Source organism: Triticum dicoccoides, chromosome 7B, assembly GCF_002162155.2.
Source record: "Triticum dicoccoides isolate Atlit2015 ecotype Zavitan chromosome 7B, WEW_v2.0, whole genome shotgun sequence".
Lineage (NCBI taxonomy): Eukaryota > Viridiplantae > Streptophyta > Magnoliopsida > Poales > Poaceae > Triticum > Triticum dicoccoides.
The window spans coordinates 153,264,279-153,279,259 of record NC_041393.1 but is presented as its reverse complement, the minus strand read 5'-3'; positions in this window follow the sequence as shown (position 1 = coordinate 153,279,259).

Sequence of the window (14,981 nt, the reverse complement as noted above, 5' to 3'; positions counted from 1 at the left end):
CGATAATTGCTGTCAATTTTTTACAGAAGAGTGATTTTAAGTTGATTCTGTTTGCATATTGTTAATAGACAAATTCCTCACGTCCATCAATTTATTATAGAATTTTTAGAGTTACAGAATTATTCAAAAGTTACATATTGCTACAGACTGTTCTGTTTTTGACAGATTCTGTTTTTCGTGTGTTGTTAGCTTATTTTGATGAATCTATGAGTAGTATCGGGGGTATGAACCATAGAGAAGTTGGAATACAGTAGGTTTAACACCAAAATAAAAAAATAATGAGTTCACTACAGTACTTAAAGTGTTGGTTTATTTTCTTATACTAACGGAGCTCATGAGATTTTCTGTTGAAGTTTTGTGTTGTGAAGTTTTCAAGGTTTTGGGTAAAGATTTGACGGATTTTGGAATAAGGAGTGGAAAGAGCCTAAGCTTGGGTATTCCCAAGGAACCCCAAGGTAAAATTCAAGGACAAACAAAAGCCTAAGCTTGGGGATGCCCCGGAAGGCATCCCCTCTTTCGTCTTCATCTATCGGTAACTTTACTTGAGGCTATATTTTTATTCACCACATGATATGTGTTTTGCTTGGAGCGTCTTGTATGATTTGAGTCTTTGCTTTTTAGTTTACCAATCATCCTTGCTGTACACACCTTTTGGGAGATACATGCATGAATAGGAATTTATTAGAATACTGTATGTGCTTCACTTATATCTTTTGAGATAAATAATATTGCTCCAGTGCTTCACTTATATCTTTTTAGAGCACGGTGGTGGTTTTATTTCATAGAAATTATTGAACTCTCATGCTTCACTTATATTATTTTGAGTATTTTAGAACAGCATGGTAATTTGTTTTGGTTATAAAATTAGACCTAATATGATGGGCATCCAAGATGGGTATAATAAAAACTTTCATATAAAGTGCATTGAATACAATGAGAAGTTTGATTCTTTATGATTGTTTTGAGATATGAGGATGGTGATATTAGAGTCATGCTAGTAGAGTAGTTTTGAATTTGAGAGATACTTGTGTTAAAGTTTGCGATTCCCGTAGTATGCACGTATGGTGAACCATTATGTGATGAAGTTGGAGCATGATTTATTTATTGATTGTCTTCCTTATGAGTGGCGGTCGGGGACTAACGATGGTATTTTCCTACCAATCTATCCCCCTAGGAGCATGCCCGTAGTACTTCGTTTTGATAACTAATAAATTTTTGCAATAAGTATGTGAGTTCTTTATGACTAATGTTGAGTCCATGGATTATACGCACTCTCACCCTTCCACCATTGCTAGCCTCTCTAGTACCGCGCAACTTTCGCCGGTACCATACACCCACCATATACCAACCTCAAAACAGCCACCATACCTACCTATTATGGCATTCCCATAGCCATTCCGAGATATATTGCCATGCAACTTTACACCATTCCGTTTATTATGACACGCTCCATCATTGTCATATTGCCTTGCATGATCATGTAGTTGACATCGTATTTGGGGCAAAGACACCATTCATAATTTTTCATACATGTCACTCTTGAATTATTGCACATCCCGGTACACCACCGGAGGAATTCACATAGAGTCATATTTTGTTCTAAGTATTGAGTTGTAAGTGAATAAAAGTGTGGTGATCTTCATTATTAGAGAATTGTCCTAGTGAGGAAAGGATGATGGAGACTACGATTCCCCCATAAGTCGGGATGAGACTCCAGAGGAAAAATAAAAGAAAGAAAAATAAGAGGCCATAGAAAAAGAGAAAAGGCCGAAATAAAAAAATGAGAGAAAAAGAGAGAAGGGGCAATGCTACTATCCTTTTACCACACTTGTGCTTCAAAGTAGCACCATGATCTTCATGATAGAGAGTCTCCTATGTTATCATTTTCATATACTAGTGGGAATTTTTCATTATAGAACTTGGCTTGTATATTCCAATGATGGGCTTCCTCAAAAGTGCCCTAGGTCTTCGTGAGCAAGCAAGTTGGATGCACACCCACTTAGTTTCTTTTGTTGAGCTTTCATACACTTATAGCTCTAGTGCATCCGTTGCATGGCAATCCCTACTCACTTACATTGATATCTATTGATGGGCATCTCCATAGCCCGTTGATACGCCTAGTTGATGTGAGACTATCTTCTCCTTTTTGTCTTCTCCACAACCACCATTCCATTCCACCTATAGTGCTATGTCCATGGCTCACGCTCATGTATTGCGTGAAGATTGAAAAAGTTTGAGAACATCAAAATTATGAAACAATTGCGGCTTGTCATCGGGGTTGTGCATGATTAAATACTTTGTGTGATGAAGATAGAGCAGAACCAGACTATATGATTTTGTAAGGATAACTTTCTTTGGCCATGTTATTTTGAGAAGACATGATTGCTTTGTTAGTATGCTTGAAGTATTATTGTTTTTATGTCAATATTAAACTTTTGTCTTGAATCTTTCGGATCTGAACATTCATGCCACAATAAAGAAAATTACATTGATAAATATGCTAGGTAGCATTCCACATCAAAAATTCTGTTTTTATTATTTACCTACTCGAGGACGAGCAGGAGTTAAGCTTGGGGATGCTTGATATGTCTCCAACGTATCTATAATTTTTTTATTGTTCCATGCTATTATATTATTTGTTGTGGATGTTTAATGGGCTTTAATATGCTCTTTTATATTTTTTTTGGGACTAACCTATTAACCGGAGGCCAAGTGCCAGTTTCTATTTTTTTTGCCTCTTTTAGAGTTTTACAGAAAAGGAATACCAAACAGAGTCCAAACGGAATGAAACCTTCGCGATGATCTTTCTTGGACTGAAAGCAAACTAGAAGACTTGGAGTTGATGTCAGAAATGCCATGAGGCGTCCACGAGGCAGGAGGGCACGCCCAGGGGGGGTAGGCCCCCCCACCCTCATGGGCCCCTCGTAGCTCCACCGACGTACTTCTTTCGCCTATATATACTCTTATACCCTAGAAACATCAGGGGGAGCCACGAAACCACTTTTCCATTGCCGTAACCTTCTACCCGTGAGATCCCATCTTGGGGCCTTTTCCGGCGATCTGCCGGAGGGGGAATCGATCACACAGGGCTTCTACATCAACACCATTGCCTCTCCGATGAAGCATGAGTAGCTTACCACAGACCTTCGGGTCGATAGCTATTAGCTAGATGGCTTGTTCTCTCTATTTGATTCTCAATACAAAGTTCTGCTTGATGTTCTTGGAGATCTATTCGATGTAATACTCTTTTACGGTGTGTTTGCCGAGATCCATTGAATTGTGGATTTATGAACAAGATTATCTATGAATATTATTTGGTTCTTCTCTGAATTCTTATATGCATGATTTGATATCTTTGCAAGTCTCTTCTAATTATCGGTTTAGTTTGTCCTACTAGATTGATCTTTCTTGCAATGGGAGAAGTGCTTAGCTTTGGGTTCAATCGTGCGGTGTCCTTTTCCAGTGACAATAGGGGCAGCAAGGCACGTATTGTATGTTGCCATTGAGGATAAAAAGATGGGGTTTATATAATATTGCTTGAGTTTATCCCTCTACATCATGTCATCTTGCTTAATGCGTTACTCCGTTCTTATGTACTTAATACTCTAGATGCATGCTTGATAGCGGTCGATGTGTGGAGTAATAGTAGTAGATGCAGAATCATTTCGGTCTACTTGACACGGACGTGATGCCTATGTTCATGATCATTGCCTTAGATATCTTCATAATTATGCGCTTTTCTATCAATTGCTCGGCAGTAATTTGTTCACCCACCGTAATACATGCTATCTCGAGAGAAGCCACTAGTGAAACCTGTGGCCCCCGTGTCTCTTTTACATTATATTACATCTCTTTTCCATTATATTGCATCTCTTTAAATCTTGTTTATTATTTTTGCAATCTTTACTTTCCAATCTATACAATAAAAATAGCAAAAATATTTACTTTACTATCTCTATCAGATCTCACCTTTGCGAGTGACCGTGAAGGGATTGACAACCCCTTTATCGTGTTGGTTGCAAGGTTCTTGATTGTTTGTGCAGGTACTAGGTGACTTGTGCGTCGTCTCCTACTGGTTTGATACCTTGGTTCTCAAAACCGAGGGAAATACTTACGCTACTTTGCTGCATCACCCTTTCCTCTTCAAGGAAAAAACAACGCAAGCTCAAGAGGTAGCAGTCATGTCTACATAGTTCTCGAACCCATAGGGTCCGCACGCTTAACGTTCAATGACAATTGGTATTATATGAGTTATGTGTTTTGGTGACCGAAGGTTGTTTGGAGTCCTGGATGAGATCACAGACATGACGAGGAGTCTCCAAATAGTCGATAGGTAAATATTGATATATTGGAAGGTTACATTCGGACAGCGGAATGGTTTCGGGAAGTTTCGGATATTTTTTGGAGTACCGGGAGGTTACCGGAACCCCTCTTGGAAGTAATGGGCCAACATGGGCCATAGGGGAGAGAGAGAGGGGAGCCCGCAGGGTGGCGCCCCCCCCCCCCATGGGTTGTCCATATTGGACAAGTGGAAGGGGGCGCGGCCTCCCTTTCCTTTCCCCCTCTCCCTCTCCTTCCCCCTTTCCACCTCCATGAGAAGGAAAAAAGGGGGGCGAATCCTACTAGGAGTGGAGTCCTAGTAGGACCCCCCCCCCTTTGTGTGCCCCCTTGGTGGTCGGCCTCCTCCTCTCCTCCTTTATATACGGGGGCGGGGGGCATCCCAAAGAGACACCAATTGTTTAGCCGTGTGCGGTGCTCCCCTCCACCGTTTACTCCTCCGGTCATATCATTGTAGTGCTTAGGTGAAGCCCTGCATGGATCACTACACCAACATCATCATCACATTGTCGTGCTGACGGAACTCATCGACTCCATCAACACACTGCTGGATCAAGAGTTCGAGGGACATCATCGAGTTGAGCGTGTGTAAAACTCAGAGGTGTCATACATTCGGTACTTGATCGGTTGATTCGAGAAGACGTTCGACTACATCAACCATGTTAAGTTAACGCTTCCGCTTTCGGTCTATGAGAGTATGTGGACACACTCTCCCCTCTCGTTACTATGCATCTCCTATATAGATCTTGCGTGAGCGTAGGAAATTTTTTGAAATTGCATGCTATGTTAACCAACAGTGGCATCTGAGCCAGGTCTATGCGTAGATGATATGCACAAGTAGAACACAAAGAGTTGTGGGCGGTGATCATCATACTACTTACCACAAATGTCTTATTTTTATTCGGCTATATTGTTGGATGTAGCGGCCCGGACCAACCTTACATGACTACGTTCATGAGACCGGTTCCACCGACAAACATGCAACTAGTTTAGCATAAAGGTGGCTGGTGGGTGTCTGTTTCTCCAACTTTAGTTGAATCGTATTTGACTGCGGCCGATCCTTGTGAAGGTTAAAACAGCAAACTTGATAAATCACCGTGTGGTTTTTGTGTTGTAGGTATGTACGGTTCATGCTAGCAACCACGTAAAACTTGCAACAAACAAAGTAGCGGATGTCTAACTTGTTTTTGTAGGGCATGTTGTGATGTGATATGGTCAAGACATGATTGTTGTATGAGATGATCATGTTTTGTAAAATTTATCGGCAACTGGCAGGAGCCATATGGTTGTCGCTTTATTGTATGAAATACAAGCGCTATGTAATTGCTTTACTTTATCACTAAGTAGTAGCGATAGTCATATAAGCAATGGTTGGCGAGACGACCACGATGCTACGATGGAGATCAAGGTGTCAAGCCGGTGACGATGGAGATCATGACGTTGCTTCGGTGATGGTGATCATGAGCACAAGATGATGATGGCCATATCATGTCACATATTTTGATTGCATGTGATGTTTATCTTTTATGCATCTTATTTTGCTTAGTGCGGCGGTAGCATTATAAGATGATCCCTCACTAAAATTTCAAGGTATAAGTGTTCTCCCCGAGTATGCATCATTGTGAAAGTTCTTCGTGCTGAGACACCACGTGATGATCGGGTGTAATAGGCTCTACGCTCAAATACAATGGGTGCAAGCCAGAATTGCACATGGAGAATACTCATGTTAAACTTGACGAGCCTAGCATATACAGATATGGCCTCGAAACACTAGAGACCGAAAGGTCGAACGTGAATCATATAGTAGATATGATCAACATAGTGATGTTCACCATTGAAGACTACTCCATCTCACATGATGATCGGACATGGTTTAGTTGATTTGGATCACGTATCATTTAGATAACTAGAGGGATGTCTATCTAAGTGGGAGTTCTTAATTAAGTAATATGATTAATTGAACTTAATTTATCATGAACTTAGTCCTAATAGTTTATTTGCATATCTATGTTGTAGATCAATGGCCCGTGCTACCGTTCCTTTGAATTTTAGTGTGTTCCTAGAGAAGCTAAGTTGAAAGATGATGACAGCAACTACATGGACTGGGTCCGCAACTTGAGGATTATCCTCATTGCTGCACAGAAGAATTATGTCCTTGATGCACTGCTAGGTGTACCACCTGCCCCAGCAACTGCAGACATTGTGAATGCTTGCCAGTCGCGTGTTGATGACTACTCGTTAGTTCAGTGTGCCATGCTTTATGGCTTAGAATCGGGACTTCAAAGATGTTTTGAACGTCATGGACCATATGAAATGTTCCAGGAATTGAAGTTGATATTTCAAGCAAATGCCTGAGTTGAGAGATATGAAGTCTCCAACAAGTTCTATAGCTGAAAGATGGAGGAGAACAGTTCTGTTAGTGAGCTCATACTCAGAATGTCTGGGTACCATAATCACTTGACTCAGCTGGGAGTTAATCTTCTAGATGATTGTGTCATTGACAGAGTTATTCAATTACTACCACCAAGCTACAAAGGCTTCGTGATGAACTACAATATGCAAGGGATGGAAAAGACTATTCCCGAGCTCTTCGCGATGCTAAAGGCCGCGGAGGTAGAAGTCAAAAAGGAGCATCAAGTGTTGATGGTTAACAAGACCACTAGTTTCAAGAAGAAGGTCTAGGGTAAAAAGAAGGGGAACTTCAAAAAGACTGGCAAGCAAGTTGTCACTCCCAGGAAGAAACCCAAGTTTGGGCCCAAGCCTTAAACTGAGTGCTTCTACTGCAAAGGGATTGGTCACTAGAAGCGGAATTGCCCCAAGTATTTGGCGGATAAGAAGTATGGCAAGGTGAACAAAGGTATATTTGATAAACATGTTATTGATGTGTACCTTACTAATTCTCGTAGTAGTGCCTGGGTATTTGATACCGGTTCGGTTGCTCATATTTGTAACTCGAAGCGGGGACTATGGATTAAACAAAGATTGGCTAAGGAAGAGGTGGCGATGCGCGTCCGAAATGGTTCCAAGGTTGATGTGATCGCCGTCGGCACGCTACCTCTACATCTACCTTCGGGATTAGTTTTAGACCTGAATAATTGTTATTTGGTGACAGCGTTGAGCATGAACATTATATCTGGATCTTGTTTTGTGCGAGAGGTTATTCATTTAAATCAGATAATAATGGTTGTTCTATTTATATGAGTAATATCTTTTATGGTCATGCACCCTTGAAGAGTGGTCTATTTCTGTTGAATCTTGATCGTGATGATACACATATTCATAATATTAATGTCAAAAGATGCAAAGTTGATAATGATAGTGCAACTTATTTGTGGTAGTGCCGTTTGGATCATATCGGTGTAAAGCGCATGAAGAAACTCCATAAAGGTGGACTTTTGGAATCACTTGATTATGAATCATTTAACACTTGCGAACCGTGCCTTATGGGCAAGATGACTAAAACTCCGTTCTCCGGAACAATGGAACGAGCTAGTGACTTATTGGAAATAATACATATCGATGTATGCGGTCCAATGAGTGTTGGTGCTCGTGGCGAGTATCGTTATTTTCTGACCTTCACAGATGATTTGAGCAGATATCGGTATATCTACTTAATGAAACACAAGTCTGAAACATTTGAAAAGTTCAAAGAATTTCAGAGTGAAGTGGAGAATCATCGTAATAAGGAAATAAAGTTTCTATGATCTAATCGTGGAGGAGAATATTTGAGTTACAAGTTTGGCCTTCATTTAAAACAATGTGGAATAGTTTCACAGCTCACGCCACCTGGAACACCACAACATAAAACTACTAGGAAAAACCTTATACACAGAATCTTACCAACAACCACTACAAAAAAATACACTTCCGTAATGATACGTGTTAGTCACAGTAGGTAGCATTTTCTGTCATGCATGTACATCCATGACGATTTTATGACAGAATCAAGATAGTCATACCTGTGCTGTCATAGAAGTGTTCCATGACATTACCAAAATTATCATCATGGAAGTGTCCACTTCATGACGATAAATCACGCGTCACAGAAGTGCTTTCGTCAAGGGTGACCGACACGTGGCATCCACCGTAACGGAACGCCGTTAAGCTATCGGGTCAGGTTTTGGATCTGATAACCCGTTAACAGCCCCGACTAATGGGGATTTTCCACGTGTAAAATCATCATTGGCTGGAGGAAACATGTGTCGGCTCATCGCTGGGACAGATGCCATCCACTCATTGGACAGAAGGCGCCTATGATACGTCAAGACGTCGCACGGCCCAACAAAGGCCCATTCCTGTGAAAAGGTCGGCCCGTTTGACTTGGTCAAAAGGTGGCGGGCCGGCCCATGGAAAGCCTGTTAATGGCCTGTTCGCATATAGCCCATTTACAGCCCGCTAACCCAAGGCTCGTTACGCCCTATTCGAATTAGGCCCAGTAGCGTCATCTGGGCCATCCAATATAATTCCAGCCTGTTTTCACTTCTGGCCCATGTATGGCCCATGACGTCTTTCGGCCCATATGAGGCCCTATGTAACTCTTGGCCTATTAATGGCCCGTGGTGAAACTGGCACGTAATGAACAGTGTATCACTTTACACCCATTAACGGCCCGTGGTGAAACTTGCCCGTAAAGAACAGTGTATCACTTTATACCCATTAACAGCCCGTTATTTCGTTGGGCCGTTTCCAGCCCATGTTATCTTTCGGCCTTCTCAGAGCCCATTTATTCTTGGGCTTATTTCCAGCATTCGTTTACTTACGACCTGTTACTGTCATTTTCTGCTTGTGGGCCAAATTCATCCCGTGGTTACAGTCGGCCCGTTTGTGGTCCGTTAATACGTTGGGCCATTTTCATAGCGTCATCAAATACGGCCTATTAACGATGGCATGTTATGGTCGGCCCATGAACGGACGATTCCAACTCTAGCACGTTTACGGCCAGAATGCAGTCTGTTTGGCCCATGTTTGGCCAATCGATCATACGGCCCATATAAGGCCCATTGATGATACGGCCCATAGAAGGCCCATTGTTTCTATGGCCCGTAGAAGGCCCATTATTTCTACGGCCCGTAGAAGGCCCACTATTTCTACGGCCCATAGAAGGCCCACTGTTTATACGGCCTATAGAAGGCCCACTGTCACTACAGTAAATATTAGCCCATGGTTATTGTGGCCTAGTTTTAAAAAATAGGTTGTTGCAGCCACTAGCAAACCGCAGAAAAAGAACTGCACTGACTACAAGCAAAAAAATGAACAAGATAACAAGGAAATAAATAAGAAAGCAACTTACACTAGGCTATCACAGCTATTACACATATTACATCCACTGGGCATCAAAGTTCGCCACCAGTGCAAATATAGGGAACACAACAACATATAAACGCCGCAGCAAAACAAGTCCAGAACTGAAACCACTTCAGAAGAGCTCAAGAAACAATATCATGGATACCCATAATGCTGGCAAGATGCTTAGCAAGCTTATTAACTTTCTCTTGTTTGGCGCTTAAGTCCTCCAGCGCTTGTTGTTGCACCAAAAAGTATGCATCTGAATTCTGCATGGACTTCCTCAGGCCTTCGTCTTCCTGTCGCATAACATCTGCTCGATGTCTTTCAAATTGAAGTTGAGACTCAAGAAGCCGAACTGATTCAGGCAACGAGTTCGAAGAGCTGGTGCCAGCAGTGGTAGCCAGTAACTCGAACACTACATCAAGACGGGACTTTGGGGTTGTCTCAGTGTCTTCAATATAGTTTTTATCAGCTTTCTTGGAGACCAACAGGGATGTCTCACTATCTTGAACCTTATCTGCATTACTTCCTTTACCACTGCATAACAGGGTACTCTTCTCCAATATTTTATCCGCGTTCTAAAAGAGAAACAAACAAACACATCTCAGGTTTACAATGTAGTATATGAAACTCATTTTGGTAAACTAGTTCAGTAGTAAGGTGGACAGGATAACAGCATGAAACAAACATATATCTATGTAGTATGGTCACTGTATGGTCTATATCATTCTAGTTTATGTTGCCAAATCAAGATAGATACAGTTCGAATCATATCTACTTAAGACAAAGCAGCATAGACAGAATATAAGTGTGGGAAACTACACAGCAATAACAACACTTGTAATGTGCATGGCATGAGAACATAACTGTTTATTCAATTGAAGCTGAAATCAACATAGAGCAAGTTACAACAGCAAATAGCCAAACATGTTGAAGAAACAGGTTTAAAACATACCTATTGCGCCATTGGAGTTTCAATTGCATCCTTCAAATTTGAAATTGGTTGGTATCAGTAAATACAGTGATGCAAGAGCAAAGTAGTATGAACCATATCTACAGAGCCTGACTTGAGAACAATTCTTCTTCTGCTTTAAGCGTTGACTTCGGGTTTGGAGTGGTGGTCCTCGTGATTTGGGCACTGCAATTGCCTTACTAACTGCTCGTGTTTGGGTGCTCTGTGGTGGAGACGGTGCTGTGTCAACGGGAACTGGGCGTCTATCTGATGGGGTTGGGGTTAGAAGGAGTGTAGTTGGTTCTCTGTCCAACTAGGTAGGGGTACAATCTGCATGAGTGTGGGTTATGTGTGGTGGGGCTGGTTCTTGGGCAAGTACAACCGTGGTTCTATCTGCATCGACAGGTAGCACGATCTTTTCTGAAGACCATGTTTTTACTCCCACAGATACTTCCATCACTCCCTCCAATTGAAATGGCTGATAAACAAGAAAAGTAATTGAATGTACATACATTGTAAGATAGACAGGTGCAATGGATAGTAGGGAAGAAAACAGGGCATGAAATAATTCACATTTATGTTGTCTAAGCAAACAGAATAGCAGGACATAATTTCACATATATGATGGCTAATTAAACAGGATAGCATGACACCATTTCACATGTATGATGGCTAACTAAACAGGATAGAATGACATACTTCAAAATATGATGACTATGTAAACACGATGACATGATATAACTATACGATGTGTCTATTAAAGTGGTTGGCATGCCATAAATCACAAACATGTCATCGATGGAAACATGATGGCATAATATAATTCACGGATAGAATGACATCATTTAAAATATGATGAGTATGTAAACAGGATGAGATGATATAACTATATTATGTCTTTAGAAAATGGGTTGGCATGCCATAATTCAGATACATGTTGTCTATGTAAACATCATGGCATGACATAATTCAAATATATGATTTATATACTAAGGAAGTGAGTAGAGGGCAATCGCATATATGATGTGTCAACTAAGGAGATGGCATTAAATATTGTGTATATGATGTAAAAACTAAGCATTGCAATACAACATATGCATTATATGAGTAATATAACCCTGCCAAGTTTGAGCATACACCTCAGGGGGATAATAGGACTGGTCATCTGCCTCTGAATCCTCCTCTGAAGAGATATCTGTAACTAGCAAGATATCTGCTTTAGCAGGTAGCATTGTCTGCTCTGAAGACCTTGTTTTCACTCCAGATTTCTCCATCACCAATTCAAATGGCTGATGCACAGGAAGAGCAGTTGAATATACAAACATTGTCGACAAAAGCAATGAGAAATATAAAAAAAGGACGGCATGATATAATTCACATATATGACGCTTTCCTAAACAACATGGCATTGCATAATTCACATACATAATGCCTTGCAACAAGATAACATTGCATAATTCACATATATAATGTCTTGCAACCAGATGGCATTGCATAATTCACATATATGGTAATTAGACACTAAACAGGTGGCATTTACACAAAGCATGTCTAAGCAAATGACATAGCAATGCAAGATACCATACGCACGATATGAGCAACATAACCCTGCCAAGTTAGGGCATGCACCTCGGGGGGGGGGGGGAATATGACTGGTCATCTGTCTCTAAATCCTCCTCTGAGGAGCTATCGGTAACCAGCAAGACATGCGCTTCGTCAGATAGCATTGTCTGCTCTGAAGACCTTGTTTCCACTCCAGATATTTCCATGACCGTGCCGAATGGCTGATGCACAGGAAGAGTAATTGAATGTACTAAAATTGTTGACAAATTTAACATGTAATAAAAAATGATGGCATGATATAATTCACATATAAGATGACTGGCTAACCAGGGTGGCATTGCAAAATTCACATATATGATGCCTGGCTAGACAAGATGGCATTGCATGATTCACATATACGATAAAGAAACTAAACAGATGGCATTGACACAAAGCATGTCTAAACTAAGCAGATGACATCTTTAATGTATACAGTAAGCAATGCAAGGCACCATATGCATGATATTACCAACATCAGCATGCCAAGTTAGAGCGAAGAACTCATGGGGTAAATAGGAGTGGTCTTCTCCTTCTGAATCCCCCTCAGAACAGTTATCTTCCTATTGATTACGATCTGAAATGGGTGGAGGGGGGCTGCCTTTGCACCCACCATGGAACGACGTCTGCATGAAATTTTATTGCCATGCAAGGCTCGTCTCTTTTGCTCTACATGATCAGTTCCATTGTGTACAATAATTGGCATGCATAGGAATAAAACATAGTGAGATTATGTAAGGAGTGCATGCACAAATCTAGAGTGATGGTAGCAAACAGTGGATAGACCCAAAACCAATGATAGCAGGCTGATAATAGCTTTAGTTAAAAAATACAGATAATGGCTCCTTTAATGTTTGTTTGCACCCAACATGAAACTCATAGTAGACACCGGAGATTAACCAGATAGTAGACAAATAGTACTGATTGTTGCCCCAATATGTACCCCACAACCATTTAAAAACTCAAGTTTCAGCATTAGTTTGGACCTGACTCGGAGTCTAATAGGTGAACACGATGATAATGTAGCATGTCATCATATTAAGCGATGCATAACGTAAGCAGACACGGAAGAGTGCGACCTCTCTTGCGGACCCGTGTAGTCCTCAAGGTCATCTGCTCAGTTGATGATGGTAATGCAGTTGTCGTGGCTGCCGGTGGCGGGGAAGAAGATCTGAGGCGGCGAAAGACAGTCTGGAGAGCGGAACCCTGCTGTGGTGAACCCTTCCATCGTTGGAGCAGCTGAGCTGGGGTGGAACACAGTGCCGCAGGAGCAGGACAAACCACGCAAGGTTTTCTTTGACACATATCTGTAACAGAAGTAATTGAGTAAGGGATTGTTTGAATTTGAGGATTCTAACAATGCAGGGATAGGAAATAGACAGGAATAGGATAGGAATGCATGTGCAAAACAGAGAATTTAAAAACACAGGATTTCTGCCAATCTGGGTGTTTGATTCACAACAACTGGAAGATCACAGGATGCAAAAAAGCATGGTGAGATTAAGTCAAACCACAAGAAAATGTACGGTTATAATGCTATTATGCTACTATCTCTTAGTCTTGTGCTTGATGAATAGGAATATGAAAAGGAGGAGAAGTGAAAATTAGAATTCCTATGGTTTTTCTTTCAAGGAGACACTAAAGGAACAAATCCTACAGTTTTCCTTTGCTCCATTCCTTTGCACCAAATTCATGAAAAGTAGTACCATAGGAAACTTTCTAATTCCTATGTTTTTCATTCACTTTTCCTTTCAAGCACTGGCGATTCTAGTAGGCAGGCTTGAGCAAGGAAAATCCTACACTAAAAAAAGTTTTTGTGCTACTTCTATTACTTTGGACCCAGGCCACTGCCATACTAGCTCAACTCCCAGGCCCATCAACAAATGCACGGCTCAAACGCGCAAGAGAGTCCATCACGGATAGCTAAGTTGCCTGGTACCTCACTGCTTGTCATATAGTAGGATAAAATAATCGTATTTCCCGTTACTACGAGTGCTCAGTGGACAATATATATAACATGTAGAGTAAAAAAGAGATGCAACAAGTGTACAACCTCTTTGGCGAAGCCATGTCGATCTCAGCGTGATTGGGTTGGCCGGTGAGGATGCTCCGGCTGACTTGGCTATCGGAGGAGGGGAGGAAGATCTTAGGCGTCTGGAGATGGAGCCCGAGGTACTGCTCCGCTGTGATGAAGGGTTTCGTCGTTGGAGCAGCTCCGATGAGTTGTACGACGCCGAGGCTGAAGCATGACAAGAGAGGCAACGAACAACATTAACCTGAGTGGAATTCTAATAGCATCTCCAATACATGACATAAAATACATAACCACAAAGTGCTAGATGTAAAATACATCAGCTGCTCATCTCTGAACTTAACTGTCGAAACTAAACTTAACTGTCGAAATTAAACTTAACTGTCGAAACTGAATTTTGCTGTCGAAACTGAATTTTGCTGTCGAAACTGAACGCACTAGCAAGGTGAGGCTACACATCAATCGACTGACTTTTTCATCTCTGGTCAGTAAATTTTGCAGCTGTTGGATACGAAATCAAGGGCCTACGGTTCATCTTCAACCTCCACCCCCTGAGCCGCCAGCCACCACCGGCCAAACAGCAGCCCCCCGCCGCCCGCGGCCGGCGGTGTGCCGCCCCGCCCGCCCCGAACACACTCCCCACCGCCGGTCCGCCGCCGCCCCGGCCATCCCTCTAGGCCCCCCCGTGTCGAGCTTTTTCTCCGGTGATCCCCACGCCACTGCCCCGCCAACGCCCCGCCACCGTCGGCGACCACCACCCCCATCCTGAACCCT